Genomic DNA, 10,682 nt, shown 5'->3' with positions numbered 1-10,682 from the left:
GCAACTTTTGAACTTGCAATAATCTTCACCACCTCTAATACCCTAGTGGGCAGCAAAACTGTCATCATTTTCATTCCTGGTCATTGTCCCTGGTATTATCGAACTATCTGGTGCGCATCAGATGTAGCTGAAACACATCATGTCTCATCCATCTTCCGTCTCCTTCGCCAAAACTGTATCATCCTCCATTATTGTACAACATTAAGGTAAACCTCCCCCTCCACCACCAAATTCCTCTGATCTGTTCCCCTAACATCACATTCAACAACAGAAACATGAATATGTTGGATTTCTCTGTTCCTAAGATTAAAGCCATTTATTTATCTGCAGTTTCTGCTTTGAATACTTGCAGTTAATGACTGGGGTCAATGATAGTGATTTTTAATTTAAATGATAAGGTTAGTCTTTAAAGAATCTACTCAGAGCATTTCAAGCAAAAGAAAATTGCTGCAGAACATTCCACTTCTACATATTAATTATGTTTTGACAAAACAGTATGCATTAATTATATTGCATTAAGTGTTTTTTTTTAAGCACTCTTACCTCAGAGTCAAGGACATTGTGGGTTCCCACTAGATTCCAGTGGTCTGAGCACAAAGTCAAGTCTGGCATGGTGCTGATGGATATTTACATTGATGAAGGTGCTGTCTTTCCAATAGAATGAGAAGCCAAGGCTTTATCTGCTCTCTCTGGAGAGGCCATGCAAGATTCAGGGCACCACTTCATAAAGAAAAAGGTAATTATTCTCTTGAGCACAAAAACAAATTATCAGAACAATGTTCCACTAAAGTTTGTGGGACTTTGCTCTATGTAAATTGGTTGCTTCATTTACTACATTATAATAGTAACTATACTTCAAAAGTTCTTTGTTGGCTCTAAGCATTTGAGGACATTGTGAGAACAAGAAAGTAAATATGTCTTCCTTTTCTGGTAATTAAAAACAAAAGATTGAAAGTCTACAAAATGAAGTATTCATAAAAAAGCCTATATAATCAAGTAATTCGTTTTTACTAATTATTTGCAAGACAGATGTCATTGGAAAGATCAACACTTCATATCCATCCCTGCCTACCCTTGAGAAGCAGACAGTTAGCTAAAGGCCAGAAAACTATTTATATTTTACTGACAATTCAGAACAGATGGATTAATGGGTCAGATCTTTGTGGTTTCTAAGCCTGACCATTGCAGCAGAGAAGTGCAGAAGATGTAGGACCTCAGGTCCCTGCTCCTTTGAGCCCTCTCTCTGTCCTGAACTCACCATGAAGTCCACGAATGGTTCCAAATGGCCCTGAATTTAGGTGTAATGTACTTGGTCCCTCTGCTTTATCCCAGCCAATGGGGGTTGGGGGGCGGTGGGGGGATCACATGTCTAGACCAGCCCACTCATTTGAATGTGGTGACCAATCTGGATGGAAAAAAAATAAATAGATGCAAGATCATTTTAATTATTGATCTTGTTCGTGTTTCTAATTAATTTTCACAAGATGTGTCTTTTAGATAAATGCATTCTTTAAGTTAAAAAAGTAATCTTTACTTTTTGTTCGGTTATTTACTTCTATTTCAACATTTATGAACCGTCAAATGGGTTTTTTTTAAGAATAAGGACCATCAGGAAGGAGCTGAAAGGCAAAGCCTCTGATCTAATCAACACACACAAAAACTGCTGGTGAACGCAGCAGGCCAGGCAGCATCTGCAGGAAGAGGTACAGTCGACGTTTCGGGCCAAGACCCTTCGTCAGGACTAACTGAAAGAAGTTAGTCCTGACGAAGGGCTCGGCCTGAAATGTTGACTGTACCTCTTCCTAGGGATGCTGCCTGGCCTGCTGCATTCACCAGCATTTTTTTGTGTGTGTTGCTTGAATTTCCAGCATCTGCAGATTTCCTCGTGCTTGCCTCTGTTCTAATGCCTGGACCTAGTTCTCACTCACAAACCATTCCACCTCGTCAGATGGCTGTAAAAACAGAGCCTTAAGTTTATTTGGATCCGTGTATCAGTAAACAGTTTATGAGGTGATGGAGATATTGTGGGGTTGAAAACTTGAGATTCAGGTCAGTCACATTTAATTCTCTTGCACCATTCCTGGGTGTAGTGATGGTGCTCCGCACTGTTGTTAGGTGGGGAGTTCCAGGGCTTTGACCTGACAGCTATGAAATAACATGTGAACAGGTCTAACAGAGCGGTGGAAATGTTCCAATTAATTGCAATATGCTTGCATCCCTTCCAAACAGAAACACAAAAGATAGATGATTAACAAAATGTTATCATCACGCATTTCCTTTGAAAACTTTATTAACAAGGTGTTTACTTACAATTGGTGTAAACACATCATCTGTTTTACGTCCTGAAAGTTATTTCACAAACAATAATTGGTTTGTGCTGATTCAGTCTGTTAAACTGCAGAGGTCTTAATCTAATTAGGTGGAATTGGATTGGACCAATTGTTAAGGCTGGTGCTATTCACTCAGTGCAGTTATAGAATTAACAAAATCACAGTGTCAATGCAAGCCAGAAAGATTTCATTAAGATAGCCAAAGGCTTTTGGTATGGATCTTTCGACTTTAATTGCTCCTAGAGCGTGGTGGTAAGTGGCAGTGGGTGTCAAAGTTGTACATGGAATAAGAATGCATTTTATGTGATAACTACCATTTATACATAAAAGTAAACCCAACAGAGTATGACCTGATCTCCCCAGGTTGTTCCTGGGCGATTGCTGCTACTCGCTGAAATAGGCATTCAACAGCACAGCTGGTCCACTCTCTCCAGTCAATGGCAGAGAGCTTTGTGGCAGATGATATTTGTTATGTGACCCTTGACACTGTCTGCTGTTTCTTCTCATCTATGGCCAAAACCCATGGTGATTCTGTATCAGAATTGCAAATACGATCCTCTTTAGCTGCTATTTTGTTTCATTAACTACAGTTGTTCATTTAATTGAAAGAAAAAAAACAGGGGGAAACTTGATTTTCATAAATCTAAGAAATGTTATGTACACCCTAAACTGCTTATTTCTTTCAAGATCTAACTTGATAGCTCCTGGTAGCATCTCTTTTTTTTGCAAAGTAATTCAATACTTTATTAAAATACTGAGATAATGGAGTAATTAATATTTTTCTCAGCCAGTTCACTGTTTAATTTTATTACAAATACATATTTCTTTTCACTCATTAACAGTTATTAATAACCATTAAATACCCATTTTTCCATTTGACAACATTCCGCTAATTTCTGAACTGCTTCATAAATAATCACAGATTATGACAGCATTGTAGTGTGAATTGTAAAGGAAAAATCATTAGGTTTATTTTATTTTGTTGGGGTATAATTTATGGCTCCAATTTCAAAAATAGAAAACAAAATTGTATTTAAGTCAGTATTAAAACCTTCTCTGTAGTTCAATAAAATGATTTGCCATATAAAAAGGAAAAATTTATTATAATATGCTACGACTGCTGAACCAGTTTTTTTTCCACTATATCTAGGGAATAAAAATAACTCTCTGTTGGTATTGTGGATTGATTTATTTGATCAAGAGTGGACAAACCCAATAGGAAACTAACCAGCAGCCTCTGCAAAGTGTCAATTTGGAAGTGAGGAGACTTGCAAGTACTTATGGAAAAAAACCCTAAGTGAAAATAAAATGATTGAAGCAGAACTCACTCCATCCTTATTGTAACACACAGTTGTTGGGAAACGAAGCGTTTAGAATATTATGGATCGGCTTGTGTTACAATGAATGTTTCACAACAGAACACACAATGCAATGTCGAAAGTGGGGAGCCAAGGTCAGACAGCCTTGTAATGGAGCAGCCCCCTTCACTGACAGCATTCTTCTGCAGCTGTGGTGTTATTAAGGATAATTAAAATTAGACACATTTATGTCTGTTGGGGTATTCACACGCCTGTTGTCAAAAAATTGTATTTATATATTCATACAATCACATGCATATTCACTAGCATCTCTACATAAATATATATTTTTAAAAATGCCTGAGTTCTAACTTAACAGTTATTTTCTCCTTTTATCCTTTTGAACAACAACCCAGTTGCATGTAACATAAAACTCATGGACCAATCTGAGATTTGTTATGAAGGGAAGCAATTTTTAAGTCAAAAGTTTCTATTTTCTCAACGCTAATGGTCTGTAACAATGTCTTGAAGCAGAGAGTAAAGTTTTTTTAAAAAAAATGTACAATTCATAAAGTAGAACGGTTTGGGGTTAAAGCAAGAATTGTTTGGAGCAATGGCTGAGAACAAAATGATTGACCTCTTTCCTATTCATTAGCATCAACGTTGGAAACACTACGCTAGAGCAAGCCCATGGAAGATACCATGTGGAGCAGAAGCAAGGCACGATGCCCCAGGCATTGTCTTAATGCAGGTCAGTGTAGGAGCAGGGATTATCAAATTAAGGGCAGTTCTTCTGTGGCGAGGTCTTATGGCTACTTTATAATAGATCGATGCTGCCAATTCATCTTATCAGTGATTTTGAACAACCATCCCTCACAGTACAGCAGTGGAGTTTTTTATTGTCTGCTGACAAATGGATCCTGAATGTCAAAGAACAAAAAAGGTATCTACTTGGATCTTTTCCTCGAGGGAATCAATACATTTTCTGTTTAAAGATCAGAATAAGATGCACTTTTGCGAATGAAATAAAACACCACAGCAGTTCACATTTGAACCAGCAATATTCTCTGAAGATTTTACCTCCTATTACGGTTTTCTTAATTCAAAAAAAATCAAAATAACAAAGGTAAGATTAAATTCATTGAAATGCAATGAAAATGCAAAGTCTGCATAAAACATGTCATTTCTTCTGAAAGAGCAAATGTTTATTTCAACAGGTTGGGGGCCTGGACCAAAACTTAAGTTAAAAAGCTGTTGCTAGAAATTAACATATTTTGACACAAGGGAGCCATGGTAAGTGTTTTGTGCAAGTGTGCCCGGCAACCTGCCAAGAGACTGTGTTGCTATGCGAGAAAATTTCTAGCAATTTGCCTGATCCTTATGCAAAGCAGCAGCAATTTTCAGTATGTTGTGTAAAAAAAAAGTACCAGATTCCTTGAAGGGAGAATTTATAGCTGATATTTGGGGAACAGCATGGCTAACGGGGGAGGAAGAAAAGCATTTACTGTTGGTTTAATTGTGAGAGATTTTTCACTTTGTTTGCTGAGCCTTTAAAAAGCTAATCATGTGTTAAGAATTGGATTCCTCAATATTGAACTCTTGATGTACAAGTTACACATTTTCATTTAGTGGTATTGGTAGTGATGATTATTGAACAAAATTGAATCAAATGGCATTAAAATGGGCAGCTAACTCTCTCCACTCATTCTTCCAGCAGCAGAAGGTTTTTGCTCAGCACTGAAGTATTGCACTGCCCAGGGGGTATTAAAGAACCATTGACAGAAAGCAGTCTCCATCTTCATTTTCTCATATATAAAACAAAATGACCTATTGTTTCCCCATAAGAAGTCAAGGGTTGCACTCAGTAATGCAGGGTGAAGGGAACTTTGACTGAATGTTTGTCTTTAAAGTTATTTTGTTTTTAACATACTTTTAATGTTTGAAAAGGTATGCATTATATGCTTTGCTGAGCATAAAATATGCGAGTTAGGAGAAATAAAATGTAAACAAATGATGTTATCCCCAGAATTATTAAATTAATCAAGTCCCACATTTTGCTGCTTTTCAAAGAGAACAGTGCACCATCACCTCTTGTTGACTGGGGTGATTCAGTAATGCAACCCTATTGTCATTTATTATTCTAACTCCAGCTCAGAGGAAACGAAACAGGTAATAGTTAAGATGATAAATGGAAAAAGATAAATCATGACTTTGGAGTATATTCCAAACCAATGGCACGTTTCAGGGGTGAGATGACAGTGATAAACTATTCAAACTTTGCTCTTGTGGTTTACTATATCCTCTCAACCCGTCATTGTTACAACCTTGCAAGTAGCACACTGCAAATGTATGTTGTCTTCCCACACCCCCTCCCCCTACCTAGTGCTTTAATACAGCAAAAAACATATTATTCCAAATCCAAAATTTTCATAAAAAAACAACTTGTGAACATTTAACAAAGTGTGTGACAATAACCACGGTCTGGAGTCAAATCCATTGCTTCTCACTAATTGATGAACCAGCTTCCATTCCCAGGAGGAAGTAACGTTATCAAGTTCTGTTATCTGACTGATCGCTGCTCGTCAACCAACATATCCGTTATTGTGATGGCTGTGAACTGAAACACAAATAGCACAGCAAAATATTTTTTTTTAAATGTTGTACAAGATATATTTACCAGCAAATTTAATTGGCCAGTAATGTGACTGAGCTGCTGTTTGTTATTATGTACAAGGAGGAAGGGCTAAAGAAATAGACTCCTTTTTGTCTTAATAGTGTGATGTCATCACTAATTAAATCGAAATCTAATTAATCACAAAATGGCTGCTTGCAGCAAGCATTAGGAAACCGCTAGTGAGAGAGAACAAAGATCAGAGATGCATTCAAAATTTCTGTGAATTCTTAATTTTCCATCAGATTGAGAGAAATTATTTTACTGCGTTTCAATCTTACTGTCCATGAGTTTCCAAATGCCTGATCCAAGTGTTGATATATTCTGATTTCTTTGTTAATCTCACTGTCAAATTTGCTTCTCAAGAGATAAAACAGAAGACATGATAGTGTTTGATAGCCTTTGTGTGGTATGTGGTAAATTGCACAAAATACTTTTTACATTATGAATGCAGTATCAGAACACATTTAGAAGTGTCTGATTTATGTGTTTATTTTTACACACTATTCACAGATCACTGAATCATTTCAAAATACTCGATATTAATAAGAATTATTTTTATTTCATTCTCAGAACATATTCCACAGTGGGCACTTCCACCAACTTTTACAGAGTTTTTGAATTCTCTCTGAAGGCCTCACAAATCCGATCCGTTCACTGTCTACGTTATTGCTGCCGCCACTGTGAAAACACCCTGCCTAATTGAATGACGTGTAGGCGCCTTCATTAATCTGTTTCTTAAAACAGAGTTTAGTTGGTTAGGCAAGGCTAGTTACAGTACTTTGACACAGGGAACAGGTCTCATAAACTCCCAATAATTACCAGGTAATAATTAGCTGAGCAAAGTGGAGGGGGAGGGTATCAGATGAAGTCTAGATGAAAAGTTACTAATGCTGTAATAACTAAATGTTGCTGGTTTTAGTTTAATTCCCAAGAGGACTGCAACAAATACTCTAATTACATTACAGTTAGCTTAAATTGTACTTTCTAAGCCCATTTAGTGAGACATTTCTCTTGGCTTTTAGTGAGTGATGTGTTACAACAATTTGATTTGAATGAATTTCCACATGTTAATCTCACAATGACAAGCCGCCTCACTGAAATTGTGGTTTTGTAATCTCCGTATTTCATATATCCTCAACTTCAGACTAAGTGCTTCTTTCATCAAAGGAAATATACTACATCTCTCTTTTTATAATTGGATCAGTGTAACTTTGTATTGAATAAAAGCACACGGGAATGCTTCAATTAATTGGGTTAAAGTGTACAGTGAAAAACATTGTAATTCAATTTAGTGGAAAAAAATACATTTCTCACTGGCCTTTCACCCTCTTACTGACACAAAGCCACGTTTAGCATTAAATGAACTGCTCATGGAAAATAGTTGCGTAAATTTCCGCTTAATTACCATACTGTTATAGTATAACATATTTCACAGGTCAGTCACATAAAACAACATGGAATGATTGCCATTCACTAAAATTTCACAGGAGGATCCAAAAATATTCATGCCATGTAATCAAAATTAATTTCAAAAATATGCATTTACAGTTTGTAACTTTATTAGAAACCACTCATTGTTAATAGTTAGCACATGAAATTCCACTATTTTGCTATTTGAAATGAACTCAAGGAAAATAACTAGCCTAATACTGATTTTACTACAATGTTAAGCATTCACTTGTACCGGGAACAGTTATTTCAAAATGAGGCTTCTGAAAAGGAAAAGTGGCTTTAATATAATAAAAAAGAAACTACATAATCCTGGTCTTGAAATACAGTGTAGTTATTTAAAAGAAATTGTGAAGTTAATTCTGCCATAATTTGTTCTCGTGCTATTTTGGGTCATGTTTAATATTCTGACAACAATCACTTGTGTTTCATTGCTTCCTCAGCACATTTTGCAGGACTTTATTATATATTATATATATTCATATTAATCATGATTAGCTGTAGGAAGGAAGATGTCTTTTCATGGCAAACAGGTTCTGGCTGACAATACTTCTCATTAGCATTTACCCTCGTTGAGAGGTTTATCAGTTCAGAGTTGCAGGAAGGTACATTAATGCAATCTTTCACAGCCCATGTTGCAGCCAATCAGGGAGTTCCTGCAGGCTGCCCTATTCAAGTCTGTTATGTCTGGATCCTGTCCAGTCAAATGAAAAACGATGTGATAGGTCATGTGAGTTTGCTATGCTAGTTGCAGGTCAGACGCATTCAGCATCTAATTTTGCCCACTGCAAAAACAATCATCAGCTGCTTAGAGGTGGTAGTAACTGGTGACAGCTACCAGCGATGCACATGTTACCATCTCTCAGTGTTAATCAACACATCCATCAGAACAAGCAGACTTAAAACGTGCTGTTCTTAATTTCATGCCAAGCACAGACACTGTTAGATTATCCTCTAAAGAGCGAGGTAACTCATTTTCACCAATTATTTATTTGTTTTGCTATCCAAGTACTTTGATTAGCACTGCCTGCTGATTTCTTTTCCATTTTCATTTTCAACATGCATTCCTTCAATTTGGCTTTCCCGTGCCTTTTTTTTTGTAAAAAAAAGAGATGTTATTCTAAAATATTCCAAAAAACTGTCAAATTATCCAATGCTGTCAGCTCTGCAATTCTAGAGCTTGTTCCTTCCAGTTCATTGCCTGCTCTTCAGTGTGACATATCCCTTTTATGATTCAGTAGCTACATAAGGATGGACTAAATTGTATTCAGAGAAGATTAATAGTAATAACAATTAAGACCAAGTACCGCTTGCTTTTATCATTTTCGTAATGATTTCCGCCCTTTGTTAAAGCATGCGTTTTAATTTACGGCTGCTTGCTCTAGTCAATGAAATATCTGAATTGCTATGGTTGCCATAGAAGAAAATGTATAACCATATTTACTCTCGACCAAATGTTATGATTCATATTAAGCGTTTGTTCAGAGCTGCTGGCCGTTTGTTAAACCCATGCTGCTGTGCGCTGGTAACCAGGCAGCAATTCTGAAACACGGGCACTTGTAAAACAATTTTCAGAATATTGCTTTCCCCCCCCCGATCAAAGTGACAATATATTATTTACAGAACAGCCAGTCAATGAACTCACCTACTGAGGTCTAAATATTCATTGCCCAAAGTTAACCACAGTCTGTCAAGGTAAAACAAGTGATAGTCACTGAATGAATAGAATATTTGTGAAGAAATGTTGTCATTTTACACCTTTCGTTTGTAACTTACATTCTAAACGACAGCCACAGAATATCAAGTTGTTGTTGTTGTTCCTTCCCTTGACCTGTGCTGCATCGGGTGGCAACCTTGCCGTTTCTCTCGCACTTTTGTCTGTTTTATTCTACGAGGCCAAGTTGCCAGCTCGATGCTCTACCCAGCACAGATGGAAAGCGTGCAAAGAGCTGTCTGGATTTGAACCCGGGAACCACTCACCTTGAAGTCTGGAGCAAATGCGATGGCTCCACCAACCAGCCTAGAGTATCAAAGTCATACGCACAAAATGCTGGAGGAGCTCAGCAGGCCAGGCAACATCTATTGAGGGAAATAGAGTCGACGTCTCGGGCTGAGACCCTTCATCAGGAACCAGAATATCGCTGCATTTTTGAACAGAAAATGCAATTGCTAAACGGGGATACAATGCATTTGTTTTAAAATAAGGTTTCTCTAACTGACATTTCTTAAAAAAAGGACTGCCAATGAATTTAAAAAATCAAATCCTCATTTGATTATCCATTCTTTGAAAACTGCTATAAACATAAAACAGTAACAAAATACTTTTATGAATCTAGAGGAATTATAGTTAAAGTTAACCATGTTTGAGGGAGAATGCCAATTATAATCTGAGGGCTTTTTTTTGGGTTTCAAAATGGGCATTTTTTTCACTTGTTAAACTTATTTGTTTAAACAGCGGATCTAAGTGTTAATTATTTGAATTAAAGTGAATCATGGACAATTAGATTCCTCAGTCCTTGTTGATGATCTAAAAGCAGCTAGTGTAGAGAGTGGCTGAGCAAGAAGGGCCACAGAGAACTGGAGTCCTGGGTTCTATCCTGACTTTGGCTGCTGTCTATAAGGAGGGTGCTCATTCTCCCTTTGAACACACAGATTTTCTCTAGGTGCTCCATTTCCTTCCAAAAGGTGTGCAGGTAACTATGTTAATTAGCCTCCCTAAGTTGTTCCTAGTGTGCATTTTAATTTATTTTAATTTTTGTTTTGAGATACTGTGTGGAGCAGGTCTTTCTGTTCCAAGGAGCCACTCCACCCAGCTGTGCAACAGTAGCCTAATCGCAGGACAATTTACAATGACCAGTTAACCTATTAACCAGTATGTCTTTGGATTGTGGGAAGAAACCAGATCACCTGGAGGAAACCCACATGGTCACG

General features: G+C 37.1%; 1 long non-coding RNA gene across 1 annotated transcript; it reads right to left on the bottom strand.

The window, feature by feature from the left end:
• Positions 1 to 570: 570 nt before the first annotated feature.
• On the bottom strand, positions 571 to 9,686 carry LOC134338610 (uncharacterized). Its single transcript, XR_010016262.1, has 5 exons — positions 9,528 to 9,686; positions 9,397 to 9,438; positions 6,104 to 6,245; positions 1,259 to 1,405; positions 571 to 720 (listed from the first exon to the last, which is right to left on the bottom strand). It is a non-coding gene; the product is annotated as an uncharacterized LOC134338610 (long non-coding RNA).
• Positions 9,687 to 10,682: the final 996 nt, after the last annotated feature.

Source organism: Mobula hypostoma, chromosome 27, assembly GCF_963921235.1.
Source record: "Mobula hypostoma chromosome 27, sMobHyp1.1, whole genome shotgun sequence".
Taxonomy (NCBI): Eukaryota; Metazoa; Chordata; class Chondrichthyes; order Myliobatiformes; family Myliobatidae; genus Mobula; species Mobula hypostoma.
Note: the sequence above shows the minus strand (reverse complement) of the source record. Positions and strands in the feature narration are given on the sequence as shown.